Source organism: Lampetra planeri, chromosome 50 (genome assembly GCF_965212315.1).
Source record: "Lampetra planeri chromosome 50, kcLamPlan1.2.h2, whole genome shotgun sequence".
Taxonomy (NCBI): Eukaryota; Metazoa; Chordata; class Hyperoartia; order Petromyzontiformes; family Petromyzontidae; genus Lampetra; species Lampetra planeri.
Genome location: NC_136156.1, coordinates 7964378 through 7985536, shown reverse-complemented (window position 1 = coordinate 7985536; position 21159 = coordinate 7964378). Strand labels below are relative to the sequence as shown.

Here is a 21159-nt window from a genome sequence, read left to right as displayed (position 1 = left end):
TTGATACTGCACGAGGAATCCGAAGTGCTATAAAGCTCGATTTAAAGCTTTCGTGACTGCAGGGATTCATCTTCTTGGTTCTTTCGATAAAAGCGATTTGTTTACCCTTCCTATACTTTGCACTCCTGTCGTGTTTTTTGTGTTGTTTGTTGTCACGTTGTAACCCCCGGTGCCCCTTTACTAGACATCTATGAAATAAAACATAATAAAATATTTTATTATGTTTCATTTTTATTATTTTATTACTTCCCTTCTACGTGACTTGTTGTTGTCACGTTCTAACCCCCGGTGCCCCTTTACTAGACATCTATGACAAACGAAGAGCTTTATAGCATCTTCTTGGTTCTTTCGGTAAAGTCACGTAGAAGGGAAGTAATAAAATAATAAAAAGAAAACATAATAAAATATTTTATTATGTTTTATTTCATAGATGTCTAGTAAAGGGGCACCGGGGGTTAGAACGTGACAACAACAAACAACACAAAAAAACACGACAGGAGTGCAAAGTATAGGGAGGGTAAACAAATCGCTTTTATAAATAAAAAATATATAAAAATAAACAATTTGTATCTATCTTACCAGGTAGAGCCCACTGAGCTATTAACTTATTTATCAGAAGCGACCCGGCCATCACAAATGATAGCTCGACAAAGTGGCTTATCACGTGGACATTTATAGCAGCAGAATGATCTAAATAATCGAGACGCATGTTTCACTTGGCGGGTGTGGATAATTGGCAGGCGGGACCTCTCACAAGAAACGGTGTTCACTGGGGTGTTGTCAAGGAGGTAGGGGGGGTGCCATCGAGGTATGGAGTTCCACATTGAGGATGTGTGTGTGTGCCACCCAAGCCAGAGGGCATGGGGGGTGGGGGCAATAGCGGCCCACCGCGTGGGTGAGGAGGCCCTGTCGCGTCTGGTGATTCACAACGAGAGGGTTGATGCCAGCTGGGAGCGGGTCCCTGGGGTCACAGCAGAGAGAGAAAGAGAGCTGCACGCGAGCCGGGACAGCTGGCTCAGCGGGTCGAGCGAGCGCGGCTCGCGGTTACAAGGTTGCGAGTTGGGGCGCCGCGGTGGCTAGGAGATGTTATCTCCCTCGCCTGGCATGCAGGAGGTCGTCGGTTCGATCCCGACCCTGACGCCTGTTGTATATGTTCTATCCCCCCCCTCCCCCGTGGTCGCGTGGATTTTTCTCCAGATTTTTCCAACCATATTTAGAATCAACATCACGCGTTTAGAATATTTGGCTGCTATTAGTTTCCCACGTGATAAGCCACTTCGTTGAGCTATCATTTGTGATGGCCAGGTCGATTCTCAAAAAAAGAGCTACATCGCTCAATCGGCATTACCTCGTAAAATAAAAAAATAGTTCATTGTTTTGTTTTTAGTTCAAATCATGTTGGGGGGTTGACTCAGCCCATCATCCCTCCTGGGTCCAATAAAACGAGTTCCATTCTGTGTGATTGTTATACACTTTACCCCCTGCCTAGAAATGTGGAATTTCCACCACTCGCTCAGGGCTGTAAACGGGAGATGAGCACTGAGAGTCTGGTCAACAGCACTGAAACTCGGACTGGAGCATAGCTTTTTAGTATTGTTGTTATTGAATAATTGGCTATCGTTAATTATTGTTATTGAATCATTGGCTTTCATGAAGTATAATCATTGCATCATTGGCTATCATTAATAACTGTTATCATTGAATCATTGGCTATCATTAATTACTGTTATCATTGACTCATTGGCTTTCATTAATTATTGTTATCATTGCATCATTGGCTATCATGAATTATTGTTATCATTGAATCATTGGCTATCGTCATCATTATTGCAGTCCCACGCACATGATTGCGAGGACAGGAGCACTGAAGTGCGTATCGGCCAGGTGGAGTAACGTGTGTGTGAGTGTGTGCCGTGCTCGCTAACAGCTCTCGTCCCAACAGTATGTTACAGGCTATACAGGGGATCTTCGTCTTTGTATGGGGATCGGTAGTGTAGCGGTTAGCGCGCTGCGCTACAAACCCGGCCACCCGGGTTCGATTCCCGCTCACGTTTAACACCAGTGACCAATGTCTGAACCGGTCCTGGCCCTCCCCTAGGCCGACTCAGCCTCAAATGAGTTCCTGGTGCGGTTTGTAAAACAACGCCACTGGAAGACAAAGGCAGCTGGGCGTGGTGCTGGCCACCCACCCCTCCTCGTGTGCCGTTCCGCCCTTCATAGGTGCTCGTTAACGGCCCTTGCCCAAAGTCTGTTAAACTCAATAGGGGGGTCTTTGTCTTTGCACCTGAGTAAGGGCGAGGACGAATACACTTGAGAAATCACATAACAGGTTTCTGGGGCGCCAGTGCCACGAGGAGACGTTATCTTATTTACCAATATATACTGGTATACATTTGGAGTGGTCACGGGGTTTTTGTACGTTCTGGTGGTCACGCTGATTTTTCTCAGGGTCTCATCGGTTTTCGCCCTCCACAATTAGAAACACGCATTTCGGTTATCTGGCTGCGACTATAAACTCCCACGTGCGACGATATAAGCCACTTCGATGAGCTGTGACCGTGTGTGGCCGGGTCGCCTCTGGAAATAAAATAGCTCATAGCTCAGGGAGGGGGGGGGGGTCATTACCTATTAAATCAAATGGTTTAGTTTGTAAGTTAACACCCTGCGAGAGATGCAGTGCGTAAACATACATTGCGACGGACGTTTCGGGCAGTGTCCCTTTTTTCATCGCACAAACCCTCACCTATACAGGGTGCTTCAACAATATGTTTTAACACTTCAGAAAATTTGCAACAATATCACGAGAGATGTGCCTCCGGGCTCTGGAGACCACCTGGAGGAGATGCCAGGGTTGCGTTGACAATGGTGGCAAACAAGTGGAAAAGCTATTAACATACATTTATTATCACGTTATAGTATATTATCCGTTCTTTTTCCATTAAAAACGATAGTTCCATATAAGTGTTAAAACATTTTTGAAGCACCCTGTATTTGTTCCTTTTAAGGCCACCACGGTGCCGTTAAGGAACGCGTGCGTGTTGAGCGTCCGTTGCGTGTGCCTGTGCACCACTGCCAATGTGGCCTCACCTAGTAAGGGCGGCAAGGTGGTGGCAGCATATGGGCGTCACAGCAAGAAGGACATGGGTTCGACTCCCGACTCGAGCGCCTTGTTGTGTGGGGTCTGTATGTTCTTCCCTTGTTCTGCAGAGTGAGTGAAACTGGGAGGAGGTGTGTACGTTCTCCCCTTATTTTGTAGAGTGAGGGTGAGAGGGAGAGAGGGTGGAGTCTGTTTATTGTCTTCTCTTGTTCTGTAGAGGTTTGCTCCGGGTTCTCCGGTTTCCTCTCATAGTTACTAATCCCACACACAATGCCACCGGTGTTGACCTAAACACATCCCCATGTCAATGCTGCTAAAGCACCTACAAAGTGCACAATTGCGATGACAAGTCGCAACATGTCTGTATGTTGAACTTCTTTTGCACCGTACGTAGCCAACTATGCTAATCGGAGGCGTGGGGGAAGGACAACACACTACACACACAAAAATCACTATCTATATAAAAGTCTAAAATTGTGTGTGGGTTTGTGGCGGGGTTTTGTGTGTGAGTTTGTGTGTGGTCGTGCGCTTGGCTCTCCAACGGTGAGAAAGCGCGATTTATTTTCCCCATCTGTCAACTTTAAATTACTTTAATTAGCGATTTTGTGCAGTTTGCGATTATTTATTTATTCAATGGCGCGCGATCGACCATACCAAGTCACACGCGTTCGGTGGGGGGGGCAGCTTTTACCAAGTCGGTAGGGGTGAGGGGGGCATTTTCACACAAAACGCTGACGTTAATTTTTCTAAATGTTTTTTTCGGTAAAGTCAGTTGTGTGCAGTTACTGCTATAGAGTCCCTACATTAATATTATATAGCGCTTCGATAGTAATTATTGTAGCGTGGGCGGGGGGAGTGGCCCAGCCCAAAGCCTGCCAGGGAGCCACCTCGGCCTGGTGCACAATCAAGGCGAGGCCGCGGGTTCTGCACGGGACTAGGCCTCATCACGGTAACGTTAAGTGCAATTTTATTGCTTCTTTCGCTAAACTCACGTACATAGAAAAATTATATTAAACAATTGGTTTGGAAATATAATCATTTGTTTGTGTGCAGACAACTTTTTTTTATTGCTTCTGTAGTGGGTAAATCATCGGAGGAGAACGTCTTGTGAGGCAACACGATATTTATTAACACTCTATTTTACAGGGTCCCTAACACAAAGGGGTAGCGGCCCCTTCACCCGATACCTGGGGAGGTATGGTCTCCGAACTACACGGGCCTAACACTGGGACCCCGTTAATTCCCCGTCTTCCGGCTGGGGGCCGTAGGGGAGGCTATGCGGATCCGACCGTGCCAGGATCTTCGGGTCCTGACCATTGGCCTCACTCAGCTCTGGGCCTTAGAAGGACGACTGAGCTTGGGGTCCAGGGTCCTATCTTCCAGGGACCTATCTTCCCTTGACCACTGGCCTCACTGAGCTCCGGCCTTTAGAAGGATGATGGAGTTGGGGGCCAGGGTCCTAACTTCAACCCAGGTCTTCAGTCTTCGGCTTGGAGGTGACTGAGCCGGACCCTTGGGAGGTCTGGCTTATAAACTGGTTCGTGGCTTGCTCCGCCCTAGCCACGCCTCCCTTCCAGAACTTTCTGGAAGGTGACATCATCCCCCAGGCCCCCCTCCCGGGGTCCGGAGATTGTGTCCCAAGATCCGCTTCCCAGGGATTGTCATTGGCCCCTTGGGCCATAGTCATTAGCCTTGGCGTGATAGCGCTTCCGCCCCCTGTTGACGAGAACGGGGAGCTACCCGCTAACAGGATGGGGAGTGCCGATTAATGCATCTACACTTCTTTCACTAACCTCACGTAGATAGAAACCTATTATTTAATTAATCACCTTGTAAATAAGAAATAACTTTTTTTTGCGTGCAGACAAATATTATTTCGTTTTCTTGCTTCTTTCGCTAAACGCACGTACATAAAACCTATCATGGACTGGTACCGGTCCGTGGCCTGTTAGGAATCGGGCCGCACAGCAGGAGGAGAGCGGTGAGTCCGCGCGTGGCCCACTCCCCATTATTTTATTTACCACTTCCGTCCGCGCCTCTTTCCCGCACTGCACACTTGTCTCAGTCACAGTGTTGGTAAGCCCACAAGCTAACCCCGGCCACAATGAGTAAAAAACAAACGTCGCTGGAGACCCTCTTTGAAAAGGGGGAAAGGCCCAATGATGAACCACCCTCCCCCACCGGTCCATGAAATAATTGTCTTCCACAAAACCGGTCCCTGGTGCCAAAAAGGTTGGGGACCGCTTATTTACATAACCTTGTAAATATGAACATAATCTTGTTTGTGTGCACAAACATATTATTTCATTTTCTTCTTTCGCTAAACTTACGTACATTAAAACCAATTTTTTTAATAATCACCTTGCATTTATACGAATAATTATGTTTGTGTACAAACAACTCATTTTCCACAATTGACTTGCTTTTTTATGTGTGTGCCTATGTCCTTCTGTCCGTGCGAGTCCATCTGCGTGTCAGCGACGGTCGCTTTGTGTTTGTGCGCGAGTCGATGCGTCTCTGTGTGCGTCGATGTTTGTGTGTGTCGATGTGTATGTGCAAGTCCAAGTGTGCGAAAGTCCATGTGTGTGAGATCTGGACACATTCCCATTAGTAAGCTCCTCCGGCAGGCAAGGCTGCGTTGGCTGGGTCATGTAGCTCGCATGCCCAAACAGCTTTTGTTCGGCCGGATAGAGGGGGATAAACGGGCGCGACACGGGCTACAGAAGAGATGGAGTGACGTGGTACAGGAGGATGTGGAGCTGAGTGGACTTGCCGATGACTGGTACCAGAGGTGTCAAGATCGGCCTCTGGAGGCTCGTGAAGGACGCTAATGGGCAGTTGGAGGCAGTTGCCCTCCAACAACAACGGAGGGCGGAGGAGCGACGCTCACAACAACGAGCGGAGCGTCGGGTGGCTAAAGCGCAGCGAGTTGGCACAGTAGGGGTCACAGATGGTGCATCAGCCAGTCATCTCAGTCAGTCGACCCGTAGCACCTGACTCTGCCCCGTGACCTCCTGCCAGCAGGCGTTCGACATTTGTGGTCTCAAGGTGCACATAACCTGGCACAAGCGTCGTGGTGATGTCACCACCACTTAAGTGGCAAATGGCGGTTGTTGTGTGTGTGTGTGTTTTAGTCGATGTGTGTGTAAGTCCATGTGTGTTTAGGTCGATGTGTGTGGTTGTCTATGTATATGTGTGTGCGCGAGTCGCTGTATGCGTGTACGTCGATATGTGTGTGTAACTCCATGTGTGTGTAGCTAAAGTCGATGTCTGTGTGTGTGAGTCCATGTGTGTGTGTGTGTGTAAGTTGCTGTGTTTGTGTGTGTGTGTGTGTAAGTAGTTGTGTGCGTCTGCCTTTTCGACCCGGGCAACGCTGGGTACTTCCCGCTAGTTCTAAATAAACTAGTCTTCAATCTAGATGATTTAAAAGTGTCATAGCTCCAGTGGCTTTTATAATATCAGAAGGAAGAACGGTTCCGGTCATCTCCCCCGACCCTTCTGAAAGCGAGCCTTGAGACTCGGCAATGCTTTCCTCCGGGGTAAACAATCGCCATCACAACAACAAAAACGTGACGCAGACACAGCCAGGTATCAATAACTGACATTTATTCCATTGACATCACTCAGGGTCACCACGTCACACAAGGGGGGGCGGAGTGAGCAGGGGGGGGGGCGGGGGTGGTGGGCCGGGTGCCCACTACGCAGAGCGGCCACGTGGTAGGGCTCTCGTGGCCGGTCCCTCTCGCTGGGGGTTCTAGTGCTTGGACTTATCCTTGCACTTCTTGTCCTTGTGGTCCTTGTCCTTGTGGTCCTTGTCCTTGTGGTCCTTGTGGTCTTTGTGTTCTTTGTGCTCCTTGTGTCCCTTCTGCGAGCACACGCGACGCAGACAGACGCCGCTCGGTTACGTTCGTAGTCGGGGTTACCCCGCGTTCACCCATCCGAGCAATAGCCAGGCTCAATATCCGCTTCGCATCTTCGATATGACGAGACGACGTGACTTTGGGGCAGAGTTGCTGCATAGTTCGTGATATATTTTAGTGACATCGGGGTTCAACTTTGACGGCGTCGCGAGCCTGAAGTTCGTGCGTTCCACTGGGAACAGAAATTCAAGCGCCCATTGCTGCCGCTGTCCGCTATTGTATGTGTATATGTAAGTTGAACCTCTTTCGCACTGTACGTAGCCAACCGTGCTAATCGGAGGTGTATGGGTTATTGGTTGAGAACTGCCATCTTTCGTTTGAGTCACTGACGCCTCTATATTACACTACCCACAGGATGGATAGATCATCCTCATCATCAGCAGCATGAACCGTTGGGCGGCGGAATGGCAGAGCAATGGTAATACCCGTGCCTTACAGCCGAGAAAAGCATGGGTTCGATTCCCGACTCGGGTGCCAGTCTCTGCGGAGTTGGTCTGTTCTCCCCTTGTTCTGCATGGCTTCCTTGGTTTTACTTCCCATGGATAAATAAACACAATTGGCGCTGGCGAAACATCCCAATGCTGAAAAAATATAATAGCCTGCAAATTACTCGATTGGGATCACACACAGCGGCAGCATCCCCCCCACCCCCCTCCACGGCTAAAACTTAGCAGGACCCTCCTGAAAAAGTCTTGAGACTCGGTGAGACTTTCCTGGGTAAATGAGCGGAATTATAACCAAGCAGCATTATTCATGAGAGATGTATGTATGTATGCACGTTGAACTAATTCCGCACCATACGTAGTCAACCGTGCTAACCGTCATCATAAGCTCAGCATTGATCGCAATCAACCGTCGCCTACAGCTACAAGGGTAACATCATCATCTGTAGGGGGGGGTCGAGAAAAATCGGCACCACTTTGTGCTGAAAGCTAGGGTGGCAGCAACGAACGAGGAGATGCCGATCGGTAGTTACCTTGCCATCGTCGCTGTCAGATGACGACGAGCTGGAGCTCTGTAATAAACGGACAGACACACACAGACGGGCCCGTGTCACCCCAACATCGCTCACACTGCCTCATCTGAACATCACACCGCCCCACTTAACGTCCACTTGTGCTGCACGCAATGTATTATTCAACATTGATTTACGTTTGTGCGATATTATTTTTCATTTTTCATCATCATCATGCGAGGAAGTTTGATTTTGCACCGATTTCTATTTGCTCAATTTTTTGTTTTGACTTTTTGTAATTTTGTTGGCATTCTGGCCGCCTGTTGCGAGTGAGACTCTATCCTGGACTCTCGAATCCTCACGTGGCGACGCAAAGCCAACTCGACTTCACCCCCTCCCTCGGTATCTCACTCAACCAATCACCTACTCGCTCACAAACTCGCACACACCCACTCACTCACCAACCCACCCACTCTCATTAGTGGGACTATCCTGGTCTCTTGAATTCTCAGCCTGGTGAAACAAAATCAACTTTAAAACCTGAATAAGAACATCCTCCCCCTCTCACCCAGCTCATGTAATTATCACTCGTGTCACTATCGAGAAGGCTCTCGCTGCTGTTGTTGTGGGGTTCCCTCGTGCGTGCTCGTGGCTGTGTGGCGCCTCACCCCTTCCTTCTTCTTGCCCTTGCAATGCTTGTCCTTGTCCTTCTCTCCGCACTCTGCAACAGACAACACACACCGCACGCTGCAGCCCACCGCACTTCCTGCCCTTCCCGCCCCGTGCTTCCTGCACTTCCTGCCCCGTGTTTCTCGCACAAGTACGTGTGGTCAATGCAGACCTTATTCCTTGCAAACAGTATCTATTTGGAATTTGAACATCGTAATACCTATTTTATTGCCAGAAGAGGATAAAACCTATTATTTTTTTACACACCACGAGATATGTTTTCAAGCACAGTATTGGGGCCTCCACCTGACCGACTGCCGCAGCCCCCCGCTCAGAACTGATGATGTAAATTACTATGCCACTGCTTATTTGCAATCGGTCATTTGCCACAACTGGGGGACTCGGGCATTGTGGCAACGCTCACGGACCGTCGTGGCGGAGGGGCAACACCGGATCGGAGGCGTTGCCTCCTCCACGTGAGTCTGCGCGATTCCACGTCACAATAACCACGAGGACTTCGCTCTACACTAGCAGTGGGGAGTAACGTGATAATGTGAGGTGATTTTATAAATGTTTGAAAGTCTGTCATGTACACGAGAGTCATTGGTGAATGATCGTCTATGTGAATCTGCCAATAATAAATAACTGCGATAACATTTGAACCCAGATGGTCATCTAGACCGATGTAAAACGACCTTTATAAACTCGTTGATCGTAAACAATGTGGTTTCCAAGAGTAATCAGTTACCAGCTAGTTTAGGGAGACCTCACAAAATGGACATTTGGTTAAAATATTGATGTTCATTATTCATACATTTATTTCTCTCTCTCACGTTGAGTCGGGAAAGAGGGGGGTTACTACTCGATTGAAACAAAATTCAATGAGGGAGAGTACAGCGGTCAAACACGGTTGAGAACCACTACCGCATCCTGCCAGTCAGCCAAGGCCCTTCTGCTATGCCCCGCGATGACGGACCGTGGCCAGGCCACCGAGGGGGTGGGGGTACGTACTCGAATGCTTGTCCATGGCTGAAGGTCTGCTCGGGGTTTCTTTTTGTCAGGCAATCTGCGGGAGAAATCACAGCGGAGCCGCTCGCGTTAGTGAGCATCGATTACTGCACGGGTGAGGGGGAAGGGTGGAGGGGTTTGTGAGTATCTGGTGCAGAGTGTAATCATCACCACTGGGGAGACAAAGGTGGCCGGCCGTGGTGTCGGCCACCCCTTCGTGTGCCGTGCCTAGCTTCATTCGGTGCTGTTACTCGCTGACAGCACTTGGCCCAGCAGTCTGTTAAGGCTATACGGGGGAGGGGATCTTTGTCTTTAAGCTTTGGTGTGGCCGTGATTGTGGTGTGGCCGCTGAGGGCATTGATGACGCATTAGGCACATTCCGAACTCTGCTCCCATTGCAATCTCTGCCGAGGCTTCGCCACCACGGACGCTTGTTGAGCGATGCAACGTGGGAATGTGCCCCATGGCCTTATCGCCTCCTTAGCGCTACGTAAGCCTCCATCCACCACCGCCACCACCGTCATTGCCGCACAACCTCACTTTACTGCAACACACCCCCCCCCCAAGTTAACGGCAACACAAACATAACGACGGCGTTCATGATTAATAAGTAACTTTGTAGCTCTGCTTTGTGTTTAGTTTGGTGTGTCCCCCCGCACCTCCAATTAGCACGGTTGGCTACGTACGGTGCGAAAGAAGTTCAACACATAGAACACGACAGTATTTCTTTTCTACACATCCCATCAGCCACACAGCCCTCCTTCTGGGAGGCGCAGCATTTGTGCGTCATTGCTTCAACTCTGGAGCGGTTTCGACAATTCAGTGTCTCATCGGCAGAGTCGGGCTCGCTCGAGTTGAAGCCAATGCTTGGCGAAGTGTTTCGATTTCATGCGTTTGTTGTATTTGTTACACGGATCATCCCGTTCAGTCGGTTCCCCCCGGGCTATTAAACACGGGAGATCCGTGATGCTGCGCGAACACAGCAGCAACAACATCTTGGGACCTTTTTTGCCAGGAGCAACGTATGAAAAATAAGAATAGGTTTTATCCTTTTCTGACAATAAAACATGAGGTGGTAATCAACGATTTTTGGGTTTAGATCGCGTTATTTATAAATGTGTCGTAACCCTCCACCACCCGACACGGCCAATCAGTAAAAAAGTGTCACGTTGACAAAAGACAAATAGTTCACTGCTTTAGCCCACCGTGTGTTGAAGCGTGAAACCACAACATTTACAATTTGAGTACGACGTTTCGCTGGTAATTGCATCCAGCATCATCGGGCAATTCGCCAGAATGGTGAGGCTCTGCTGTGTCTCCCGTTCTTACCGAAAGTAAATATTAGCTCGAACGAGGCAAAAGCCTTAAGAGAGCTTCGTCTAAATAAAGATATTCAAATCCTAGCAGCTGATAAGGGCCGCACTACTGTAGTGATGTCACGAGCCGATTATGATAATAAAATTAAAGATTTATTAGAGGAAAGTACCTACATTAAAATTAAACGAGATCCAACTAATACTCTGGAACGTAAGACTACTGCAATCATTGCAAATTCATTAATCCCAAAAAATGAGCAATTCCTAATTAAGCAAAGGGCTTCAAAACCACCTAGACTGTATGGGCTACCAAAGATCCATAAAATCGGCATCCCTTTACGACCCATAGTCACTACAATTGGCTCTGCCACATATAAATTAGCAAAATATGTAACTAAACAAATACAGCCCTACATCGGTAGGACATCATCATTCATAAGAAATTCAGAACATCTTGTGAATATGATCAAAGATATTAAACTTAACCATAATGATATTTTGGTGAGTTTTGATGTGATTTCGCTATTCACTAAGGTTCCAGTGAGCGAGTCGCTTAAATTACTTGATACACTGGTAAAGAATACAGATTTACCAAAAGATATTCCGAAACTCGCTGACCATTGTTTAAATAACACTTACTTCTTATGGAGAGGCGAATTCTTTAAACAAAGGGAGGGAGCAGCAATGGGCTCTCCTTTATCTCCTGCTATAGCAAATTTGTACATGGAAAACTTTGAAACCAGAGCACTTGCCTCGAGCACATTAAAACCATCCTTTTGGTTTAGATATGTGGATGACACTTTGGTTGTCTGGCCACATGGTAAAGATACACTTAACGATTTTCTAAATCATCTCAGTGCACAAAACCCGGCCATTCAGTTCACCATGGAAATGGAGGTGAATAACACACTCCCGTTCCTGGATATTTTACTTGGGCATGGCCTAAATGGTAAAATAACACACAGCGTTTACAGAAAGCAAACGCACACTGATGCCTATCTGAATGCAGATTCACATCATCACCCAGCTCAGAAATCCTCTCTTATTAAGACGCTCATACATCGGGCTAAAACAGTGTCAGATGATGAAAGTCTAGTGAGAGAGATTAAACATGTTAAAGAAGCACTAAGACAGAATGGCTACAATAATGCTCAAATTAACATAGCACTAAATGCCAAATCACGATCGCAAAGCAACACTGCTGAAAGCGATCAGATTATTAAAACAATAAAAATACCATTTATCTCAGGAGTAACTGACAAATTAGCCCGTGTTTTGCAAAAGCAAAACATTACAGTAAGATTTGGTACAGTACACAAAATTCAACAACTAGTAACGTGCACTAAAGACGAACTACCTAAATTATCAACAGAAGGTGTATATCGGATTAATTGTGTATGTGGCAGATGCTATATTGGACAGACAGGGCGTAACGTTAGTGTAAGACTAAAAGAACACCAGATAAATATTAAACTATCGCAAACACAACTGTCGGCAGTGGCTGAACATGCTTGCCAACAGGGACACTCAATTGATTTTGACAACGTTGAAGTGTTGTGTAAAACTAGTTACTACTGGCAAAGACTAATTAGAGAATCCATTGAGATTGAGAGGAACAGAAATAACTTTAATCGCTCGGACAGCTACAGGCTTAGTGCGGCCTGGAAGCGTATTATTAAATAAGATGCATTACAATTCCTTATAAGGGAAACAAGCACTGATTATTAATGTAGCATAATCACAATAGAACACATTCCAAATGATTACTAATCTACAACTCGCATCGTAACAACAGCCGTATTACTAATCAAGTATATAATTACAATAACCCCCCCTCAAATCTTTGCACCTGATGAGTTAATGAGTTAATGATGACGTCACACTGCTGCTGCTCTATATAAGAACGGGAGACACAGCAGAGCCTCACCATTCTGGCGAATTGCCCGATGATGCTGGATGCAATTACCAGCGAAACGTCGTACTCAAATTGTAAATGTTGTGGTTTCACGCTTCAACACACCGGTGGGCTAAAGCAGTGAACTATTTGTCTTTTGTCAACGTGACACTTTTTTACTGATTGGCCGTGTCGGGTGGTGGAGGGTTACGACACATTTATAAATAACGCGATCTAAACCCAAAAAATCGTTGATTATGAACAATATTGGTCGCGAAAGCCTACGTGTTAAAATGAAGTGGTAAGATGCTCAAACAACAAATAGAAACCTTTCTGCAAGGAATCGAGTCTGCATTAACCACACGTACATGCAAAAAACATGTTCTGACAATATATATTCATGGTCTTTTAAACCGATTGGCCTACACCAGAGACCGCTTTTGTATGGGATAGTCTCACCAGTGTCATATCCAACCAAAAATGTTTGTTTTGGAAAGACAACAAACTAAACACACACAAAAACTGCTTTGTTTGCATTGTCCCTGTACTGTTCGCCTATTTGCGTTCTTTCCTCTATTGCACAGGTGAGACGACGCCATGAAGAAGGCTGCATAGCTCTGGTGCAGGCCAATCAGTTTCAAGGACTATGCATCCATTATGCAAGCCTATTTGCTGGAATGATTTACCGCAAGTGTGGGTAGTTAATGCGTTCTAGTTGGCACATTAGGGTCACAGGTGGTGCATCTGCCACTCATCTCAGTAAGTCCACCCATGGCACCTGGGTCTGTCCCGTGACCTCCTGCCGGCGGGCGTTCGACACTTCACGTGGCCTTAAAGTGCACCAATCCTGGCACAAGCGCCGTGGCGACGGCACCGCCACTTAGTGGCGAATGGCGGTTGTTGTTGTGATTAATGCATCCTTGATGTCTTGTAATAGGCGTCTATTTGGTGTTTCAACATCTTAACACCTCCTGCAATGTTGCCAGAAAGGATATAAAAAGCCTTCTTAATGTTGGTAACAAAGGTCCATAGGAGTGGGAGCTTTAGTCAAAATGTGACCGCTACATTGGCCACGCATTGTTCCCCTCTGTGCAAAGGCGACAATCGCTGTCGGGTGGCGGAGGAGTTGATGACAGCAATTTTTTGGCTCGTGCCTACCACGTGGCCCAACCCACGCAGCAAATACGGATGAGGCCAGCCGATGCGTGCCTTAGAGCGTTGTGGTCCGCTAATGCTTTCTGGAGGCTTGGAAATGGACCATGGTTGCTGTGCACCACGTGTTTCGCCTGTGCTCCAGCACTGTGGAGTCGGCAGCGATGGTTGGTGGGTCACACGCTCTCAGAGACACACACACGGACGTTGGGAACCTCCCTCCCAAGGGGGTCGAGGAGCCATTCCCTGGCTTGGCCAGGAGACGGCGGCACAGTCATCAGTTCCCGCCTGTGTGGGATCGAGTGTTGCCATCTCAAACCACCAACAACAAAAAAAGCAACCAGGCTAATATGTAGAGGACTGCAGAGCTCGTGCAATTTATTGGTAGAGCCACTGAGGGTCAACGACGGTGATGATCATACGAACCGGTCCTGGGCCTCCCCCGAGTCAACTCAGCCGCGAATGAGTAGCTGGTGCGGTGTGTAAACATCGCCATGAGGGAAGCAAAGGCGACCAGGCACGATGCTAGCCAGCCACCTCCTCGCGGGCCCTTCCGGCCTTCATAGTTGCTACTCCCTCACATCACTCGCCCCAACAGTCTGTTAAGGCAATACGGTGGGAGGGGGGTATCTTTGTCTTTGGTGGTAGCGGTGGTGTTTGTGGCGTAGAATGGGATTTTTCTGAATTCTTCACATTCCTGCTTGGGCGCTGGTATTTTAAGCATTTCAAGTGACTTGGAAATGGGTGCGGTGTTTTTATTATCACCCGTATTTTTGTGAAGCACGGTGCTCCGCTTGGTTACCCAGGAGAGCCTCAGAGTTTCAAGACTCCTCTTGAGGAGCCTCCCCTGCCAAGTCATTGATAGTTCCATTTCAATGTGCTATTTTATTGAGGGACGACTTGGTGTGGTCTGGGACAGTTTTATTTTTTGGTCCCTTGCCCCAGCTTGCATTTCGTGTTGAAATATCGGCATGACATGTTTGTAAAACTTCTATCACACCGTACGTAGCCAGCCATGCTAATCGGAAGTGCGGAGGAAGGACACTAAACTAAACACAATGATGCACTTTTGCAATTTGTACTTGTGTAGTGTAGTGAGTTCTGGAGACGTCGGAGACTGATCTTGGAGGCAACACTTTTAATCCCAATACACGGCAATACAGCCATGGCTTACTCAGGGCATCGGCGCTTCTATACCCACTGCCTGGGGAGGTATTGCCTCTGGCTAACGTGCCCTAACACGGGACCACTACTCTGGGTCCTCCGGCTATGGGTGCCTAGGGGAGGCTACTCTAACCCGACCTAGCCAGGGTGCGGGTCTCGACCACTGGCCCACTCGGACCCGGCCCTCACAAGGACGTCGGGCCGGGGGTTCCCAGGGTCTCACCACTGAGCCACACAGAGTCCCGGCCCTTACAAGGGCAGCGAGGCTAGGGGTCCCAGGGTCCTATCTAGCTGATCTTCTTGCTTCCGTCTTGGACTAGCCCCGGACCCTTCCAGAGGTCCGGCTTTTATACCCAGCACCGGTGCGTCAGCCCCGGCTCCACCTACCTTCTAGAGAGTTCCAGAGGGGGCTGCGGGGGATCCTAGGACACCCCACAGCCCCCTCCTGCTCCGGGGCTAGGGATAGTGACTGCCCCTGCTGGACTGTGTCTGCCCCTACAGGTAAGTGTACACAGTCCGTTTATGTTGCGGTACATAGCCCATTCACGCCGCTACACTTGTATACTTTATTTGTTTTTAGTTACTTGCTTACCCTTCCTGTGCTTTGTACTCGTATCGTGTTTTTGTATTGTTTGTTGTGTAACTTTCTGACCCCGTTCCTCTACTGGAAATCCCCGAACGAAGAGCGTCAAGGCTCATCGGATTCTTCCAGTCTAAATAAAGTTTCTTATTGGGAATCGAACCCAGGCTCGTCATTGCTTTGGAGGCACGAGTTTTCACCAACTGGCCTGCCGCCACCCTGTCGCCCAACTGAAATCGAGTGATTCGAAAAGTAATATTTTAAAATACTTTTTTTTAAACACGCTTTAATGAAATGTACCATACTGGTAATGGCAGAACTCTACTACTCCAGGAAGTGGCCCCGAGGCTTGCCATAACGTAAGGGACCGTGGTGATTTACAGCCAACGTCAGTTGAGTGTGGACAATTAGACCCAAGCCGAAACATAACATATAAAAAAGATGGTTTAAATGTTTTTATTTTTAATGATAGAATTTCGTATTGTCATGAGTATGACATAAGTATACCAAGTTTGCAGTCGATATCACATTGGGAAGTGGGTTAAAATTGAGTTACCAGATTTGAGGATACGACAACAACAGACAGAGTGAGTTAATAGAGAGCGTGTAAGAAGATTGTTTAAAAATATATATTTAACTTTTTATGATAGAATATAGTATTCTCATCAGTAAGACGCAAGTATACGGAGTTTGCAGTCGATAGCACATTGGGAAGTGGGTTAAAATTGAGTTACCAGATTTGAGGATACGACAACAACAACAGACAGAGTGAGTTAATAGAAAGCGTGTAAAAAGATTGTAAAGAAATATATATATTTTTTTTTTATGTTTGAATATAGTATTGTCATCAGTAAGACGCAATTATACGAAGTTTGCAGTCGATAGCACATTGGGAAGTGGGTTAAAATTGAGTTACCAGATTTGAGGATACGACAACAACAACAACAGACAGAGTGAGTTAATAGAAAGCGTGTAAAAAGATTGTTTAAAATGTTTTATTTTATTTTTTATGATAGAATATAGTATTGTCATCAGTAAGACGTAAGTATACAAAGTTTGCAGTCAATACCACATTGGGAAGTGGGTTAAAATTGAGTTACAAGATTTGAGGATACAACAACAGACAGAGCGAGTTAAATAAAAGCGTGTAATAAATAAAATATTTAAAAATGCTTTTTTTTTAAACACGCTTTAATGAAATGTACTGTCCGAGCTGCCCCTCCCCCTGCCCCCTTCCCCCATCGCCCCTCCCCTCCTTCCACATCCCCCGCCCCTGGGCGTGGCTCCCCGAGGCTTGCCGTGACGTAAGGGACCGTGATGATTTACAGGCAACGTCGGTTGAGCGTGGACAATTAAAGCCGTTAAAATTATTGTTTAAAAAAATATTTTTTTTCAATGACATTGTCATCAGTATGACATAGCTATACGAAGTTTGCAGTCGATACGACATTGGGAATACGGTTGAAATTGAGTTACAATATTTTTTGATACGACGACACATACAGTAAGTTAAATAAAAGCGTGTAAAAAGTTAAAAAAAATATGTGTTTTGGATTTTTAATGATATAATATCGTGTTGTCATCAGTATGAGATACCTATACCAAGTTTGCAGTCGATAGCACATTGGGAAGTGTGTAAAAATTGAGTTACAAGATTTATTTTTGAGGATACAAACAGACGAAGTGAGTTAAATAAAAGCGTGTAAAAAACGAATACCACCGCTACGAATTAAGTTGTTCAACGTGCATCTCTGCTCAGAGCCAGTCGTGGAAATTCCACATTCCCAGGAAGGGCTCAGTCTGATCCCATAGGGCAACACACGCGAACGCACGCAGAGATACAACAACAACAGCCGCCACTAAGTGGCGGTGATGTGCACCTCGGCGCTTGTGCCAGGCTACGTGCATGTTGAAGTGTCGAAGGCTCGCTGCCAGGAGGTCGCGGGGCAGACCGACTGAAGTGGCTGTCAGATGCATCAAAGATACAAAGACGCCCCCGTATTGCATTAAGAAACTGCTGGGCAAGTGCTGTTAGCGAGTAGCACCTATGACGGCCGGCACAGCACACGAGGGGGTAGGTAACGAGCACAACGCCCGGCCGTCTTTGTCTCTCCAGCGGCGATGTTTACACCGCACCAGATACAGTCCTCATTTGAGGGTGAGTCGCCCTAGGGAAGTCCCAGTACCGCCACACCCACTCGTACACGCATGTACACTGCATTGCATGCATGCATACATAGGCACATACAGTGTATCTGTACATACATAATACATTGCACGGGTCAGGCTTCGGGTACCAATCGTGACTTGGCACTTTATGCTGCGACACGAGCTGCGTGCGCACGTGGTGAGCTGTGGCGCAGTGATTAGCGCAGTGCTCCGAACCCGGCTACCCCCCCCCCCCCCATTTCGATCATTTCGATTCTCGCTCACCACCGATATCAGAGGCGAACATTTGAACCGGTCCTGGGTCTACCCGCCCCCCCCCCCCCCCAAGGTCAACTCAGCCCTAAGTGAGCACCTGTATAAAACATCAGCACTGGGGAGACAAAGGCGGCCGGGTGTGGAGCTGGCCATCCACCCCCTCGTGTGCATTGCCGACCTTCATAGGTGTTCCTCGCTAATAGCACTTGCCCCGACAGTCTGTTGAAGGCTATACGGGTGATCTTTGTCTGGATGTATATGTTGAGAGCCTGTGTGGTCTGTGTGTATGTGACGATTATCTGAACCGGTCCATGGACCTCCCTTAGATCGACTCAGCCTAAAATGAGTACCTAGTGTGGTGCTTAAAAACAGTGCCACTGGGGAGACAAAGGCGGCCGGGCGTGGTGCTGGCCACCCACCCCCTCGTGTGCCGTGCCAGCCTTCATAGGTGCTACTCGCTAACAGCACTTGCCCCATCAGCCTGCGGAGGCTCTAAGGGGGGGGATCTTTGTCTTTGATATTGCCACAACACCCGGGTCTGACTCGTGACTTCCTACCAGCAGCGAGCATGCCATGCCTCACGCGATAGGCGTCAAAGTGCACCGAGCATGGCACACATCGCTCTGGTGACAACGTCACCACCGCCACTACAAATGGCAGATGGCGGCTGTTCTTTGATCTTACGGAGAGCGGTGGTGCAGTGGTGGGCGCGCTGGCAATTGCGATATGAACCGGTTTTGAGTCACTCCCATAGGTCGACTCAGCCTTAACAACAATAATAATGATGATGATGCTAATAATTTGCAAGGAATGCGTCGCTATGATCCCAACCGGGTCATTGCGGTGTCATTTATATATTTTTTACGGCAAATTTTTAATAGTGACCGGCCCCACAAATGGCCGAGACATTTAGAATGACGTCACAGGATCTTTAACGTCCACCGAGCCGACGGCGCGTACGGTTAATGCCACCCCCACATTATTTACCCACAGTAGTAACCTGGAGTATTAATACCGCCCGCAGTATCATCTATAATTTATACTCATTGTATTACCTATCGTTGCTATCCATTGTATTATCTATGGTGCCTACCCATGCATTGCATTGTCTATAATTCATACCCATTGTAATATCTATATCTCCCCATTGTATTATATTTGCCCATCCATTGCATTGACTGTAGTGCCTACCCATTGCGTTAAATATAATGCGTACCCATTGTATGAAAGTTCAACATACATTTAATTATATACGCCTACCCATTGCATTATATACGCCTACCCATTGTGTTATCCGTTGTCCTAACAAAACTCCGCTATTTCCACCAGGCAAAATATCTCGTTTACAACGTGTAATGTTACCCGCTTATTTTTGTCTTCTCGGTTTTATATATAATACAGATATCAGAATCAACATAAATTAAATATTTAATGAAATAAACACACCGCTGACTACTACCGAAGATCACGGAACAGTTGTGGAACCGCACGATCTACCGCTACCCGGGTCGCCGTGCAGTGGAGAGCCGAACCGGGCCTGCACGGTACGGGTCGCTCTCGCATTAGCAGCGTGGGAACGCAGCTTCTATAGCAGCAGCGACATTGCTCTGCGCGCTGTGGAGTCTTTGAGCTTCACTAGCGCAATTCCAACTTTTTAAAAAATAATGTTATGCTTCCCCCCACCCCCACCGTAACAAAGAACCTACCTCGTGATATGTAAAACCCGCTATATCCGTCCACGTTATTTCTAGCACGCATTGCACGAGACAGACGGCAGTGACTGCGCGCGTTCAAAAGGCACTACAAACCCAGCGTGGACCCCGCACCCCACGGCACTCACCTGGTAACGCGTGGTCGCCGAGTCTGCCAGAGGTCGCGCTCCGGGGAGATTTATAGAGTGCGGTGGCGAAGGGGCGGAGGTGGTGGGGTTGGAGGGAGGGGGCCGGGGATGGTCAGGCGGGTGGGGTGGGGGTAATGACGGCCCGACAGGTGGAAACACTCAGGTGTGCGTGGGCGTCAAGGCGTGTCACCTGATTCATTCACCTGGCTGAACTGGATTTCTCTGGTTTGTGTTGTTGAAGCTGCGCGAGGTCGGGTAACCTGGGTTCACGACACGAGAGCGGGTCACTCAGAATAGTCTCGAACTACACCCGCCCCATCCCCCAGTCCCCCCCCCTAGAGTAGTCTAGAACTATACCTGCCCGTTCCCCACCCCCCCCGCCCCCAGAGTAGTCTCGAACTACACCCCCCCCCCCCCACAAAGTGGCGGTGACGGTCACAACAGCTCTTGTGCCAGGCTAGGTGCACATTGAGGCCAAGTGAAGTGTCGAAGGCTCACTTCTGGCAGGAGGTCACGAGACAGACCCAGGTGCCATGAGTTGACTGAATGAGGTGACTGGCAGATGGACCACCTGTGCCCCCTACTGTGCCAACTTGCTGTGTTTTAGTCGCCCGGCGCTCCGCTCGTTGTTGTGAACGTCACTCCTCTGTGCTCCGTTGTTGTTGGAGGGCGACTGCCTCCCAACTGCCCAGTAACGATTGGCCTCTACTGGGCCTTCAACTGCCCAGTAGAGGCTGATCTTGACACCGCTGGTACCAGTCATTGGCAAGTCCACTCAGCTGCATATCCTCTCGTACCACATAATGTTATCTCTTCTCTAGCTCGTGCAACGCCCATTTAGCCCCATCTATCGAGCCGAACAAAAGCTGTTTGGGCATGCGGTGGCTGGGCATGTGGGCTACATTACCCAGCCAATGCAGCCTTGCCTGCCGAAGGAGCTCACCAATGGGACTGTGTCCAAATCTTTCAAGGATTTGTGAGCTCACAATTCAACCTGGATAAACTCAGGATGAAGCGTAGACAGGCCAGACTGAATGTTTCTAACTGGTGAAGATGTTCCATTAGGGGGGTTTATGTTTAGCAAGCATAGGGAAGGGAGGGCATGACTGTGGCAGAGAAGGTGCATAGTTTTGGAGGGAC

The 21159-nt window shown here is 48.0% G+C and overlaps 1 long non-coding RNA gene across 1 annotated transcript; it reads right to left on the bottom strand.

The window, feature by feature from the left end:
* Positions 1-6686: 6686 nt before the first annotated feature.
* On the bottom strand, positions 6687-20099 carry LOC144734180 (uncharacterized). The gene is made up of 5 exons (XR_013588484.1): positions 20020-20099; positions 9653-9707; positions 8641-8693; positions 7994-8032; positions 6687-6962 (listed from the first exon to the last, which is right to left on the bottom strand). It is a non-coding gene; the product is annotated as an uncharacterized LOC144734180 (long non-coding RNA).
* Positions 20100-21159: the final 1060 nt, after the last annotated feature.